The following is a 17,693-nucleotide window of genomic DNA, read 5'->3' as shown; positions in this document are numbered from 1 at the left end:
CTTCCTCATCCCCTCTGTTCCCTTCACCAACATGCCCATTGAAATCTGCTCCAATCACCACTCTCTCACCCTTGGGTACAGTCATCACCACTTCATCCAATTCACTCCAAAATTTTTCTTTCTCATCCATTGCACACCCAACTTGTGCAGCATACGCACTAACAACATTCATCATTACACCATCAATTTCCAGCTTCATAAACATCACTCTATCTGACACTTTTTTCACCTCCAAAACACTCTCAGCATACTGTTCCTTCAGAATAACTCCTACGCTATTTCTCCTCCCATCCACACCATGATAAAACAATTTCAAACCACCTCCGATACACCTAGCCTTACTCCCCTTCCATCTGGTCTCTTGCACACACAATATACCAGCCTTCCTTCTGTCCATCATATCAGCTAGCTCTCTCCCTATACCAGTCATACTGCCAACATTCAAAGTTCCGACCCTCACTACCACAGTCCTAGCCTTTCTCCTCACTTCCTGCCTTCGGCCATGTCTTCCGCCTCTTCTCCTTTTTCGGCCAACAGTAGCCCAATTTCTGCCAGCACCCTGTAGGCTAACAGTACTGGTGGTGGTCATTGCTAACCCAGTCCTCGACCGATCCAGTATAAAAAATTTTCTTGGTGACTGCATGAAATATTTTGGCAAAGTTTTACACCGGATGCCCTAAGAAATGCACTGGTTTGTGCATCCCCAGTGGCTGGGTTATATATACATGTATATATATATATATATATATATATATATATATATATATATATATATATATACATTTAAGCCTGGAAAAACTTGTGCATTTGTCAGCAATTGCCATTTTAATTCTTTTTCTTCAAGTTTAAGCTCCCATGGGCCCCCTCTTATACTTCTATCCATCTGTTCTAAAACTGTAAATGTAAAACTATGAGACTGATGTTCTGCTATGTGTCTAGCTAGAGCATTGGTGTTAATATTTCTACTTATACAATGTAAATGCTTATACATTCATTGCTTAAAGTGATGTTCAGTCTTACCCAAATAAAAATCTGAACATTGGCTACAAGAAGCTAAGTAAACTATGCCTTGGCTTTCACAATTAAATCTACCTTTTATGTTATATTTAATGCCCTTAATTCTCACATGAGTTCCTGTCTGGATATATTGACAGTAATGACATCACTCACATTTATGCATACCCCAAATTTGACTATAATTCAATTTACTTGTTTCTAGAAGGGTTTTTAAATTTAAACCTCATCTAAAAGTGACCAAGGGTCTCATTCCCAAAATGGTAGCAATGGAACGATCTTCTAAAATAAACTACCAATCATGTATCAAGACATTTTTGAAATCTATGGCATTAATGGAGAAATCTGTTAAAAAACTGGACATATAATTGTTAGGTTGATTCCTATTCATTGCTTCTTCCAAGTCACCAAAACCCGAACTGGAGGGTATTTCTTCTACAATATATCCTTTTGTCAGAATTTGGTTGAAATTACCTGACTTTCTTTTTATTTTAACCTCCATTGTCAAATGTTTTATAAGAGTTTCTGGATGTACACACCTAATAAACATTTTCCTTAAATTTTCACATTCTTTAAAGAATTGTTCATCACTAGAAATCATTTTAGATGCTCTAACCAACTGTCCTTTTACCACTCTCCTTTTCTGGTGATAAGGATGGTTACTATGGAAGTGCAAAAAACTACCCGTCATCACTTCCACCAACTGCTTTGCTAAATTTTCATCTCCTTTCAGTATAAAAAACATGTTGTCTTGGTATCTTGTATACCAAGTGACGTTTTCTCTAAAAAGAGAATTCGGGAACAGAAATGTTCGTTCCCAAAAAGCCATAACAGCATTAGCAAAACTGCCCCCACATGGGGACCCCATAGCTACCCCTGATTATTGTAGGAAATAGTCACCTTTAAACATGAAAAAGTTGTTATTCAAAACCATTTCCAACAAAATGATAATTAAATCTATTACTTGACCATCTACCTGCTTAATGAGTAAAAAAATCCCGTACCCATTCTAGACCTATATCTTTTTTTTTCACTAAATATTTTTTTTTATTATTTCAAATAAGATGTCTTAAACATTACATGAAATAAAGATAAATAACATATTTACAATTCTAAAACATTACTAACTTCAAACCATTATATAACTATTTACATTGGTGTCTATGCAAATAACATTGAAATTCTATATTATATAAAGTTAGAAACATAAGATGATATATCTTCTTCGATATTTTCAAGTATTTCCAGTACTTTCATCCAAGAGTAATAGTAAGAAGTAGATCTTTTAGTTCTGTTCTTCACTGTTAATATTTCCATGTGAGCAACTGTTGTTGTTAAAGTCTCAAATTCCTTGAACGTGGCGAAGCCTCATTTTCCAGTGTATAGTTATGATTTTATGAAATTGCCAATAGTGACCATAGGATTTTAGTGTCTTTTTGGTACACAGTTTGGAATAGGAGAGTTGAATAAAATTAAAGACTTTGTTAATTGAAAATTATCATTATAAACAGTCTGAAAAATAATTAATGGATTTCCAGTACATATTGAGACATATACATTCATAAAAAACATGCTGCCAATCTGCTTTTATCTTGGTATGGCATCTCCAACATTGATCTTCAATAGAATACATTTTGGCTAACCTATGTGGTGTATAGAAACTTCTGTGTAGATATCTCCAAGTGAATAATTGCCAGTATTTTGATAATGTAGAAAATTTGGAAGATTTTAGAATATTACTTTTTTCTTCTTCAACTGGAGGATGGTTGTTTATTAAAGTATAATTAGACCTATATCTTGAGGTATGACTGTATATAAATCCTTTATATCTACAGTCAAAAAATTAAAGAAAAATCAAAAGTTAAATCATTAAGATGGTCTAAAAAGGCCCATGAGTCACGACAGATTTGTCTCTCTGTCTGTAAGGGAATTTTTAACTTAGAATCTACCCATTTAGCACAGGCATATGTAATAGATTTACGACCATCTATTATGGGACAGAATGGGGGGTCATTAATGTTTTTATGGGTTTTTGGAGTTCCAAAAATCACTGGAATAAGGGGCGCAGGCATACTCAAATACTGATATGTGTCCATTGAAATACTAGCATCTACGAATAAATCACTAAGATGAGATTTTATACATGCATATGCTTGATTCATCTCATTTAATGACACTTTTGCATAGTTATTAGTAATCAGCATGCTATATATCTTTTTGTCATATTCACACTGATCCATGAAAATGACACCTCCCCCCTTATCCGGCTGCATGACCCGGTCATTGTGAACTTTCAGATATGTTATATGTTCTCTTTCTGCCTTTGAAATGTTGCTAATTTGCCCCTGTAAAGAACCTTGATTTTCAGTCATAGATCTAAAGTGCACTTCATTAATTTTTTCAAATAACGCCAAAGTTCCCTGTATAGGGGGATTAAAAACTCTAGACACTTTTTCATTGTTTGTAATACTATTACTTTTACCAAACATGACATTCAGGTTCAATTTACTTGATTTGAGTTAATTTGTTTGAGTTGTTTTTTTATGTTAATTGATTTGTTTGAGTTGTTTTTTACAAGATTTGTTTGAGTTGGTTTTTTACGTTATTTGGTTATGTATGATATGTGTTTTCAGTGTTTTGAGTTTCAGTGTTTTGAGTTTTCAGTATTTTAAAGTTTCAGTGTTTTGGTCTTCTATATTATGAAGTTTTCTCATTTTCAGTGTTTTGAGTTTTTAGTGTTATGAAGTGAATCCGTATGGACAGATACATGGCAAAGGAGGCATTATACTCAATGATTAGCCTATTAAGGGTTGAATATTGAGGAGCAATCACATCCATACATCTAGACAGAATCCCTTTGTTTATAGGCTGTGCAATATTATAAGGACTTTTTTATGACAGTAGACACATTGGTCAAAAGTTAAGTAACACAAGAAAGCAAGTGAGTAGACTTAATTTATCAAAGTTTATACAATGCCTCTCCCTATTTACATGACATCCCCAAATTCCAAAATGGAGACATATTTATATAACTGCTAAAGCTTAACAACAAAGAAAACTATCTATTATTACAGTCTCTATCCCACCTCGAAATAATAAACCAACTTTAGAAGAAATCCTGGACAACTAATAAAATACCTTATGAAACTATCATAATAGAAGTTGTAAATATACACTGGCAAAATCTTTTATCAGACTTTCCCTCATCTAGTATAAACCTTTATAGTTACATAAAACTTATCAAAACACCCACTAAATTTAATAATACCAAGAGTGAAGGTGTAATTATAAAGTGGATATTAGTCTGACCCCAGTAAATGTACAGTCTTTGGGACCTATGCAAACTTACTTAGTGACCACCTCCCAGCCTATATCCATAGAAACATCACAAACCAGCATAACATTCACCAACTTAAAGCATCCCAAAACCATTCTAAATTCAATAAAGACTCACTCATCAGTACATTAAAAGCATTTTCTTGGTCTGCCTTAGAAGTTCTCCAAAATGAAAAGTTGCTCAATACTTTTAATGCCTTATTCTTAGGTATCCTAAACGGCCACTCCCCACTCTGCAAAACAGTGAAAATTAACCAGTTTCTATAACTAATTACCCAGACAAAAACTACAATGTCTAACAGAAATACAAACTTAATTTCTTGAAAGCTATATTCATTAACAACTTCCCTACTATTGTATGTAAGAATGGCTCTTAACCTGCACCCAACATGTCCTCTGTCTAACACACAGTAGAACTACTGCCCTACTATCATTCACTGACACTATATACAAATACAGGAACTCAGGCTAACTTGATTCCTCCCTATTCCTTGACCTATCTAAAGCCTTAGTACAGTTTCTCACCCTAAACTCATGTGCAATATGTGTCAACTTGGACTATCCCCCTCTTATTGTCAGTGGTTCATTAGTTATTTAACCGATATGTGGAAACATTGTCTCTCTCTCTCTCTCTCTCTCTCTCTCTCATTGAGAAATGGCTTCATAATGCTCGCCTACCACTTAGGCCTAAAAAAAAACACTTAGTGCCATTTATTTACCCAAATTAAACATGTCTGACAAAGCAAATTTCAAAATGTGTTCACCAAATAAAACTGAAATTGAAGTAGTCTCTCATACAAAACTTCTTGGAGTGATTACAGACAATAGTTTTAAATTTACCTACATGTACAAAATGACATACAGTAGACTCACAAAGAATTAGGAATGCTATATAGGCATAAAGAAACTTCCTTAGCAAAACCATCAAAGCCACTCTTGCCACTACCTACCTTCTCCATTCTCTTTTACAAAGTGCACCTATCCTAACCAGCCTTCAGGCTACAGTTAAAAAAAAGCTGGGGGTGCTATAATAAGGATGCAAAATTAGCCATCAACAAACAATACTACATCTGCCATGGATTTTATTTGAGAGGGGAAAAGGGCAAACGTCAAGTGGGATAAGCTGATCCTTCCACTAGAGCCAGAAGGCTTTAGATTACCTGATCGGAATGGATATTTTAAATCAACACAGTTAAGGATCTTATACATAATCCAAGCAAAAACCTAAAATGCAGTGGAAAGAGATGATGATGAAGCAGGGAGTAATTCAAGGAATAAGGAAAAAATCCCATTTTGGACAGAGATCCTAAATTAGAATAACAACAGTCATAAGGAATATTAGATTCATAAAGTAACAGAAAGTATAATAAGAATGAAGCCAATGCAGGAATGGAGAAAGGAGAATTTGTTGATAGTGGTGACTGGAGTCAGGTGTACAGAGAATAGACAAGATGGGTCTGGAATTTACTGGAGAAAGCTAGCAAACCAAATCAAGGTATTGAGAACATATAGTAAACCAAAAAATGTAGTTGTCGTGTTTAAATATTTGACAAACTCATTTTTTTTTCGGTTTACTGGCCACTGGGAAACAAATGAGACTGATTTTTTAAGATATTCATCTCAGTAAACAACCTGGCAGCAATAGTTTGGTGAGCAGCATCTATAGGAAGGAAACCTACTCTAACACTTTACTTCATTTTAAAAGTTGTCACCCCTACCAGGAAATGGTTAGGCTTTCCCGTTTAATAAGAGAAAACATTACATTCTTGCAAGAAACATACATCTTGATTGGGATGTTTAGAGAGGGGGGTTGCCCCTTGAAGATGTTGCTGAATGTGAAGTGTGAGGTTGGAAGAAAAGGACACCTTGTTTAAGCCCATACTGGTTGTCCTGTACAAAAGAGTAAAACAAGTGATCAAGATGGTTTTGCCTTGAAATAGAATCATCAGTCTGCGCATTTGATTTTTAGTGTCAACAAATGTTGGAAGGTGTGCTTGGACAAGGAAATAAGAGAGAAGTTAGGGGCTAAGACTAAAATTGTCTATAGTAGAGGCAGGAACATTAAAAAAATTTTGAATAGCCACTCTAACACTAGGAAAGGAAGTTATAAATCTTTGATGTACAAATGTGGGGCATGTAGATACTGCAGGTACATAAATGACAGACCGTATGTATCAATAAGTGGTTATGATTATTCTTTGAAGTGTCCAGGGAAATGTTGTTGTAATATGACTATGCTTGTTTATTTAGCAACTTGTGCATCATGTCCAAGTTACTACGTGGGAAAAACTAAACGTAGGCTTCGTGACAGGATTTCTGAACATTTAAGGGCTATTAAGAAAAAGGACAAACACAATGCATTATTTGTACATAGCACAAAATGTCTCAATTTAAAAAAAATACATTTTCTTTGTCATGGAAAGAATAATTTCTGATGAGAGAGAAGGGGATATGAAACTTGAAATTGAAGCTAGGGAAGCTAGATGGCAGATGAGGGTAAATTCTACAAATCCACCAGGTCTTAATGACAATAAATCTGTGGCCCCTTTTTTAAAACAAAAAGCTGATGGTATTTAATGTTTGGCAGGGATAATAAATGCACATATACATTTTCTTGAACTTTTACATTACATATATTTTACTGGTGCGTTGAAGCACAAGATTATTGTTGAACATTTCGTATTTTAGATAAAACAGGAACAGGTTTCTTAATTTTTAAATGTTTGAAATGGAGAAGTGTTTATAACTCTAAATCTAAATGTTTTTGGTTGATGTTTGAACAATGTAATTCAAAAAAGGGTCATGACTGGTTATTTATGGTGACATCATAATATATAAAAAGATCCTTTACATTTTGTTTAAATGAATCTGATGAAGCCTTCATGTTGAACAGGCGAAAGCGCTAAGTCATTTGAATGTTTTGGTTTCATTAAAGGTGGTTCTGGTTTTATCCTGTTGTTTGGATATTTATTTCGTGTCTACTCTCAGTTGTTTGTTGAGACATGTTAAGTATAATGGCACAGATCCATAACACTATTAATATGACCAGCAAACAGTAAGCGGTACTGCTACAGATACTGCAGGAGCAGTGGAAAGGTTTTCTTCTTATACTGTGTCATATCTAAAACAGAAGAGACATTGTTAGTTAATGCATCAGGCTTTTGGAATACTTATCTAAAGTAGTCAGTCCTAATAGGTCAGTATGATTTATTTGGGGTTCCATTTGCTAGTTGTGGACATTTTGTGCTGAAATGACATTTAATTATTTAAAAAAAATAAATAAATAAACTTGCTTTATATAGTCCCGATTCTGCTGATGCATACCAGTTGACTTCCTGGCCATAAGTCAATACCATCATATGTTGATGTTGTGAATGCATAAACACCAAAATTTGACTAATAATAAGAGACTGGAATACATGCGGTTTGCAGAAAAAATAAGGACTCAGTCAAACTGCACTTTACCGAACTGCCAGCACACATACACTTTTTATTTTATTTTATTTATATTTCTGACAAAAACTGTTTCAACAAAACAAACTATTAGAACATAAACATTAATTTTAAGTGAACAATTTCAAAATAACTAAAAAATGTTTATAACACCAGGAGTAAAGTGACCACTGTGAATGTGTGTAGCACTGCTCTGGAGTTTTAATAATGGTCAAATGGTCTATCATTCCATCTTGTTTCTTGGTGTTCTGAATTATTTTAGTTATTATTTTGAAGCAATGACACTATTACTAGGCATTTTTTGCTTTTGTGTGAGTTGAGTGCCACTCAGAGGTGTCAACATGCACAGCACTTCAACTATGAATACTTGAAAAACAAAGAGACTTCAGATGTGACTTTGTAGCATTCTAATGTAAATTTTAATGGACAGTCACTGCATAACAGCTGCATAGCAGTTGACACTAAAACCATTTCTGTTTTAGATATTTGCATGTGTCCTTTAAGAAAAGGAAACTCACACTCAAAAAGACATAAACACACACACACACACACACACACACACACACACACACACACACACACACACACACACACACACACACACACACACACACACACACACACACATACACACACACACACACACACATGCAGCTGGTCAAGACTTCACTCACAAGTGTAAAACCCCTCCTTCCCCCATAACTGACATTCCACATTATTCGTGTTATTAAAGGTAAACCACATATCAATGTGATGAGAGTGGTGCAGCGGTAGCATTGTTGCCTCACAGCAAGAGGTTCTCAGGTTCGATTCTTGGCTGGAGTGCCTTCTATTCAGAGTTTACATGTCTTCCCTGCATTCATATGGGTTTTCTCTGGGTACTCTGGTTTCCTCCCATGTTACAAAAACATGCATCTGGAGCATTTGTCTGAGAATTGATACAGCTCTACCTGTCTTTACAAAAATCTAAATTCATAACCTACTTAACAGATACCTTACCATTGATGCATACGGAATAACCTTACATGGTACTATAAGCATTTGTCACATTGTTCAGAATTTCTTTAATGATCCATATCCAGCATTGAGCTCTATGCATAACCAGCTCAGTAAATTCAACATATTGTTCATATTTCCATTAATGATTTGCATCAAGTATTGAGCTATATATACAGAACCAGCTCAGCACATTGTCATTCCATTGCATCATTGTGAACATATGCCTCAAGATTCCATGTTTAACAAGTCAAGGTAACCAGAAGGTAAATATTAATAATAACACAGAGACTTCAGATGGATTAAATGGCCGCAGCCATGTGTTTATTGCCTATCACTGTCAATGACCTTTTCTCTAATAGAAGCCAATTATTATGAGATGTGCGCAAGGCAGGAATATCAGGTAGGCCATTTATTTCTTTCATAGCACTCCCCTAAACCTACAGGACAGCAGACAGCACTGTCGATATCCGGCCCTTTTTATGCATCATACCCATTTCATAACAACTTTTTTATAGTTCATCACAATTCTTCTGGGCCTCCTTACAATCTGCCAAGGGGCCATTGCCGGGCTGATAAGTCCCCTGGCGACAATCCCGTGGGGCTGTCTGGCCTGCGGAAGGTCCAGCTGAAGAGTCCTGTGACCCCCCCACTTACCTTGGCCTCCCTTACCTTTCCTGCCTTCTTCCACAGAAGGGAGGAGTGTTCTTCCCTTCCGCCAGCACATCTTAATCTACTATAGGTGAATGCCCTTCAGAGCTAGACCTGCCTGAAATTCCATATAAAAGTCCTGTGAACCTTCTTTCGATAAATGAACCCCATCCTTCTCATACCTATCCAGCCACCAGACCCGAATGCCAGGGTGGGGAATGTACAACCCCTTAATGGCCTTTAAAATCTTATCCATAGAATTATTAATTCCCCGTCTCATTCTTTCCACAGCTTTCATGGACCTAACCCCTTTCCATCTTTTTCTCTGTACCACTTCTGACCAACAAATAATGGCTTGTGGCCAGCATTCATGTATGCAATTAATCTCTCGTACCATTGAACCAATTAAATCTTTTATTGGTTGTTGACCAATATCATTGCCCCCTAGGTGTAACACGATGGCTGCAGGAGGTTTACCACTTCTCGCTGCTTGTTGCATTACTGTACTAAGCTGGTGCCACCACATTCCTGACACCCCATACCAAACTGTTTTGCCAGAAGCTCATTCTCTTTGGAAGGATAAGCCCAGCCTGCTCTGCACCCAGAGGTGGAGTCTCCGAACAAAGGAATGGCCAACTATCCAGATGTATTTCTGTTCTGATGATGTGTCTGCTGAAAGGCAATGAACAAGAGTTAGCGTTGTTTACACCTTACATAGCTTTTATAAGCATTGGTTTTCTACCTACCCATCCTCATAATGTCAGCCTGTGAAGCCCCCATTGCATGTGTGTATGAGGTTGCACCTATCCGAAAAGAATGCAATGTATACCTACTTGTGTCCAAGCCAATCAACTTAACTGCCTGCTTTAAAACTGCTCTCACCTGATAACTTGTAAGTGGTTCACCTTGCTGATGGCAGAAAAATGGACCATCTAACATGCCCCTATAACTCTGGTACTCCAGTATCACTTTAGTCACATTCCATTCTAATCCCTCTGGGGTAACTACTTTTACCCAATGACCTCTGCCTTCTTGATCAGTTTTGGATTTCGCCACATAAATCCAAGTGTCGTCACCCAGCACGTGTACATGTGCCAAAGGCAATACTGTCCCCTGGCTTTTCTTGCTTTGCTGGACAATTTCAGACCATCTAAATGCCCCACAAAAGGCCAGCAAAAAGGCAGCTTTAAATAATGATACCTCATAAGAAGAGAAACAAACCTCTGAAACAGCTATCCATAGTTTGCTTAATACAGCTGGACCTATGGGGTACCTCTTATCAAGCCTCTTGGGTGTTTGTCTCTCTCAGCCTCTAAACATCGCCCGTACCTGGAAAGTGTTAGCTACATCCTTCAAACCCAAAGCCTGATGAAACCAATTCAAGGCTGAAAATGTGCTTCTTGCTCTGCCCATATTCCAACCTTTTTCTTTCATTACCATGATGTAAGACCTGATTTGGTGAGGTGGAATAGGCCAAATGGACTCCCAGCCTCTGGCTATTCTGGTTTGCAAGAATTGCTGTATACATTTATTGTATCTTACCCTTGTTCTTCCACTGAGAGAATTACGCATTAGCACCCATTCTCGTCTGTCCATAAGGCCCATAACTGAACTGGCACTGGTGTCGGAGAAGTATTCGCCTTTGGGGCTAGCGACCGGAAACGGGGCCACTGCAAATGAGAAAGGGAATCTGCTAATGAGTTATTGATGCCTGGAATGTGTTGTGCTTTAACTGTCACATTAAATGTCAAGCACTTAAATGTAAAATATCTCATCATCCTGCCTAACACTCCTTTTCCCCCCAGCTGATTATTGAGTATATGCACTACACTATTGTTGTCAGAACGCAACCAAACCACTCTGTCTTTCATTTGTACTCCCCAAATTTCCAATGCCACCACTACTGGGAGGAATTCCATCTCTGCGATTGAAATGTTTACCTTGTTTTTCACTCGAGTCGGCCAGGCCACACTGAACCACTGATCTTGAAAATAACCCCCAAAGCCAATTCTCCCCACTGCATCTGTAAACAACTGAGCAGGAGGTAGATTGTCTCTCTCCTGCCAAATTGCTATCCCATTGTAGTCTGATAAAAAACTCCACCACACACCTAGATCCTCCTTCATGCCCTGTGTAATCTTAATCTGATGGTGTGGCTTTGTGCACCCTGACCCCTTAGCGGCTAAGCGCCTCATAAATGAGTGCCCCACGGGAATCACTTTGCATGCAAAATTCATTAACCCTACTAATTCTTGTAACTGTTTAACGTTATCTTATTCTGCATTAGCACTTGACTTAAGACTATCCGCAACCTTTGCACCTTGTGCACCTGTTTGTCAGGCCCTCTGTTTTATCCATCGCTAATGGCACCCCTAACTCCTTGCAAATCTGTTGAAATGTATCCAATGCTTGTTGACATTCCCCTATGTCCTCCTTCCCAATGAATAGAAAGTCATCCAAGTAATGAACAACCCTGTCTTCCCCTACCCGCTGTGCCACCAACCACTGTAGAAAGGAACTGAATTTTTGAAAAGTGGCACATGCTATTGAACATCCCATAGGCATGCATTTATCCATGTAATATTGGCCTTCAAATACCAAACCTAACCACCCTTGGTCTTTAGAAGCAATGGGTAATAGTCTGAAAGCAGACTCTATGTCAGTTTTTGCCATAAGGGCCCCTCTTCCCTTCTCCTTGACTTTCTTAACCACTTCATCAAATGAAGCATAATGCACTGATGTCCCTATACCATTTATGTAATCATTTACCAAATTCCCCTGTGGATAGGATAGGTGGTGAATGAGCCAAAATTCACCAGGCTTCTTTTTGGTTGCTATGCTAATAGGAGAAACCTTAAATGCTCTTCTTGGTGGGCATGGAAATGGGCCTGCCAGTCTGCCTGCTTTCAATTCCTTATTTATCTTTGCTCTAACTATGCCCAGATGCTGTTCTGCTGACTTCAAGTTCTTGACCACACCCCCTTGCTTCCTACCTTTTGCTGGTATCCTGAAGCCCTTGGTGAACCCTTCTTCTAGCAATGCTGCTGCTTCTCTATCTGGATACGCTTTGAGCCATTCCCTTAAAATATCCCCTTTTACCGGAGTTGGGAGATGGAACTGCGTACCCTTTAAAGGGGGGGTGAGTAAAACTTTTGTTCTGGGTACTTGAGAGGTGAAAACAAGCCTTGGCTGGGTGGCTTATCTTACCACAAGCCATGCACTGATGCCTAAATCTACATTGAAGCTGATTCCGACACTGACCAAAGTTGTACTGATAACACTTCCCACCACCCCCATCTGTTCTGTCCCATTGGTTGTCTGTTGTTAAACCAAACTTATGTGTTATACCCACTTTGATTAATTGGAAAACCACAATCTGTTGTTGCTGCATCTCTGCTTGTATCTAGCCAGCACAAAAGAGCCAAATCCATCCATGCCCAAGACCTCTCTGGGTATGACTGCCTCATCCTTCTGTAGTCCTCATCATACCTCAACCATCTGTGACTCCCTTGAGCAAATTGCATCATGGTTACCCTATTAAAGTGCGTCCACATGTCTTTTGCTTTGGTAGGACACCTATCACCTAAAATTTGAGCATAAATAGAGTATCCGATCGCCCAGTTTTCCCATGTTCTTCTTACTTGTAACCTCTTTTTTTTGGCTACTGAATGTTCAACCCTGCCATCCTTATCCCTTTCCTTTTCTTCATCCTCCCTGTTCAACAATGAAAATATATCCACATATTTCCCACTTGCCATCTGCTGTTTTACTTTTTCATTTAAATGAAATCCTAGTGGCAAGTGTAACGTAACTGCACCACAGTACTTAACTAGCTCTGAGTCTCCTCTCCCCCCTTCCAGTACAGTCTGGCCATTGTCCCCTTGTCGCCTTAATTTTTCATCATCCTGTTTACCTTTGAGTTGTGCTAACAAGGCTCTCATTTGGTCTAAAAGTGCATTGTTAGCTTGGGGACACCCAACCCTAGCCATGGAGCCTCCCACTGTTATGGCTGGCTCCGAGTCCTCTGCTGTCTGCTTGTTGTCAAGCCCAACCACGTCCCTCACAGTACCATGATGCTGTGAACTCATTTGATTTACCTTGTAGTGTTTGCCAGGCAAAGATTCATAGTACGTTAATTCCTCATCTAATAAACCTTGGCTTTGTAACCACTGCAAACACTTCTGATCAATAATAGGCATATTCTTACCGCCCCTCTTGCATTTTTTACAGTGTTTCTTCTTATCCTTATGCTTCTGAGCTTTTCCAGCCTTCCTGTCCTGACCATCCTCTTTCCTGTTACCACCAACTAACATTTGGGATCCTGAGCTGGATCCTGCTTGAGGGTCAGGGGGCAGGTTACCTGCAGGTTGTATATTAACTGCTTGAGGCACCTGCCCTGACCCTACTGTCTGGTGAAACAGATCCTCCCACCATGCTCTCCCTTTTATGCTCAACATAGTCTGCATTTGTGTTTGCATTTGAGGATCCATCTAATTAGTGAAAACACAAAAACATACACGTTAGCCTATGTCGTTTTTTTTTTTTTTTTTTTTTTATAAGCTTGTACCACTAATCTTTCTGTTCTTGAAGAAAACTTTACTGCCATGGGTTAATATCTTAGCTTGAATTAGCTGCTAAATGGAACATTTGCTCATTTAGAAAAGTAGTTTTTTTTTTTATATAAACCGGAATGTGCTTTAAATACGTTTGTGTTTCACCAAAACCAGACTGATACATAAAATTATACTAAATCTCCAACAATTCGAAGTCTTGCCCTCATACGTAATATTCAAACCTATCTCAGGAAATTCTGTGCACTGACCCAGTACCTTCCCCTCACCCTCATACCATTCTTTTCCTTCTTCCTTAATGAATTTAACACCAGCAAAGAGTAAAATGGTTACAAAACTCCACTACTTAGCCACAAAATCCAGCCACTACTGCTTTCTCCACCACAGTTTAGAAATGAGTTATATTCAGGTAAATTAATAATTAAACCACAAGTACGGCCACAGGGTTAATGTAAGCATGGGCTTTTGTATACTGTGGCTTCCTGCTGGCTTCAGCTCACAGGCCCTGCCATGTGGCTTCCTACAGGCCTTGGCTCACAGGCCCTGCCATGCGGCTTCGTGCAGGCCTCAGCTCACAGGCCCTGCCATGCAGCTTCCTGCAGGCCTCAGGTCACAAGCCCTCTCAGCTCTTGAACCCAGCAATGTGGCTTCCTGCAGGCCTCGATTCACAAGCCCAGCCATGTGACTGCCTGTAGGCCTCAACTCCCTGGCCCAGCCATGCGGTCCCCATAGGCCTCAGCTGCCTTGCCACAAAGGCATACCATTTTTTTTTTTTTATTATTACATTATCAAAGCTTGCTAAACTTCCCATGCCTCATAACCAGGCCGTACCACCATCAATATTCTCTTTTGTTATACTTCGACTCAAACAATAAAGACCTGATTAAAAACACTTAAAAACTTTCTTGATACTCTACTGTGGCTTTATTTAATACCTTAATGAGCAATCTTAATTAATAGCCATGTTGCTACAGACCAAACTTAATACAAAAATTGCCCCAACTTCTCTCGGTAATCTCCCAGTGAAGTATGGGCTGGCGTTTACAGCTTTTTTAGGGGGGGGCATGGCTGAATTGATTGGCAGTTGCAAGCATACTTCGTAATAAGAGGATTTAACATTTAACTATATAACATTCCATCCGTTAACATTCCGTCCGTTGTAGCCCCTCACAAGCATACTCGAATTCAGCATACTGAAAGTACATACAACAAGAATTGCAGATGTAATAAGAGCATTTAACAGTTTAAATGTTCGATGGTTAGCACCTTATTAGCAGTACCTAAAAATAGCCCCTCACATGTATTTATTAGCACCTTATTAGCAGTTATTAGTAACGTTAGATAACATGACAATGGTATAAGTGACAATGGAGTTTGCAGCTATAAAAGATGGGATGCTTTGGCAAACATGTTTGCTACATCCAGCCTAAACTACGAGAATGTCGCTGACATGAGCCGAATCGTCGATACCTACCTGTCCTCCGTGACATCTTCCCTGCCTTCTGCCATTGCATTCCTGCAGTCCGTAGGCATTGTGCACAAGGAGAGATGCTGCCACCTCTGTGGCTCCAGGTCATCTCTGGTTCGCCATCGGACATCATTTGCCTGGAGATGCACTGCCCGAAAGTGTAGGAGCAAGTCAGGAATGCTTTCTGGCACCTTTTTCAATAAGAGCAGGCTGCCTTTGGATATTCTGCTCAAAATCCTGTATTGGTGGGCAAGAAAGCTGCCCATCTGCAGACTGGCAGACCACTTGGCAGTCTCCATCAACTCGGTGCTGGACTGGTATCAATTCCTATGGGATGTCTGCAGCTGGAAACTTCTGCAGGACCTGATGCTGCTTGGGGGACCTGGTAAGGAGGTCCAGATCGATGAATGCCTGCTAGTGAAGGCAAAATACAATCGTGGAAGAGCCTTGGCCAAGATGGACCATTGGGTCTTTGGCATATATGACTGCAGTCTTAAAAGCGGATACCTCCGCTCTGTGTCCAAAAGAGATGCAGCTACTTTGATACAGATCATCAGACAGCATGTGTTACCGGGGATGGTGATAGTGTCCTTTGAATGGGCTGCCTACAGGGGCATTCCCGAATTAGCAGGGATGAATTACACCCACCTTACTGTTAACCAGAGTAAGAATTTCGCAGACCCTCAGACTGGCGCACATACTAATGCTGTGGAGGCCATGTGGTCCCGATGCAAAAAACAATTGAGACAGATGAATGGCACTCTCTGACACATGTTGGACAGCCATTTGGATGAGTTCATGTGGTGAGAGAAATACAGCAGACAAGATGATGACTTGTTCCTCTGCCTACTTGCACATATAAAACAGTACCAGGATTTGCATGAAGAGGACCTGGGTGGCCGTAAAGTGATGGTGCAATAACCTGAAATGTTGATTTTAACTTCTGCTGTATTTTTTACTGGTGCAATAACGTGTGAGGTGATGGTGCAATAACTTGTTTATGAAACGGTGATTTTAACTTCTGCTGTCTGCTCTGCTGTTTTGATGGTGCAGTTACCTCTTTTAATTGATTTACTGCGTTTATTTCAAATACTTATGAATGTTAAAATTACGTGAAATAAATTACTGCATTTATTTCAAATACTATTGAATGTTAAAATTACGTTAAATAAATTGCATTCTGAAATGGTGATTTTAACTTCTGCTGTATTCTCACTGGTGCAGCGATAAAATTACGTTAAATAAATTTTCAACAATTACCTTAAATAAATTGCGTTAATTTCAAATCCAATTGAATTTTTTTTTTCCTACAATTACGTTAAATGTGTTTACGTGTCAGGGTAACTAGGAGGCGGGCTTTGCTACTGTGTTTACATGTCATTGTGAGTCTAGGAGGCGGTGGGGGGGCTTTTGATACTACATCCCCTGCGAGGTACTTCACTGGGAGATTAACCTTCTCTCTACAAACAGCATACTTGCCTGTTAGCATAATATCCTAGGCTTCAAAAACCTCAGCAACTGATCTTACCACAGATAACTTTCCTTAAGGCTGCAATTAAATCAACAAACAAAGAAGGCCTTACCTTGTCCTAAGATCACCCACTTAATTCAAACACTCACTCGAAATCCACTGATCAGTTGCTCAAAGCTACAAGCTGTCCAGGTAAGGATCAAGAAGACTGATTTGGTTTGTTCCCAGCCTTTTTCAATCCTTCCTCTAGCCAGCCCATCCCACCTTAACCCTCCTACCTATCCTGGCCCTACCTGCCCCCCTCCCCCCACTGAAACATGAGTCCGAGCTGACCTGCCTCAGACAAATGTCAGCTTGCTGAAATTTGACTTGCAAGCTGTTGTTCTCCTTGGGCCTGCACTGAAAATTGGCTTCATTCCAAGTTGGACTTTCATGGTAAACAAATGTTAAATAAATGAGTATGCCTGAAGGAGATACTGAGTATGACAGGAAATGTAAGGAGAGGAAAGGACAAGAGAGTAGGAAAATAGCAGACAGGAATTACAAAAGACACTAAATATTGCAAGCCTGAGGAGAAACAATGAATGTGAAGGGTCAGAGTAATAACTTATTTTATTATTTATTTGCTATTTGATAAATGGGTAGGTGGACTGGTCCAGAGACTCTCTTCAGCCATGGCCGGGGCTTGAGATATTAAACAGTGCAAGTAAACCTAAGTTATACACTTCAAATA

The sequence above is a fragment of the Protopterus annectens genome, chromosome 15.part0 (genome assembly GCF_019279795.1).
Source record: "Protopterus annectens isolate FY-2018-M chromosome 15.part0, PAN1.0, whole genome shotgun sequence".
In the NCBI taxonomy this organism is placed as follows: domain Eukaryota; kingdom Metazoa; phylum Chordata; order Ceratodontiformes; family Protopteridae; genus Protopterus; species Protopterus annectens.
The sequence above is the reverse complement of the archived record's forward strand: the minus strand, read 5'-3'. Positions refer to the sequence as shown.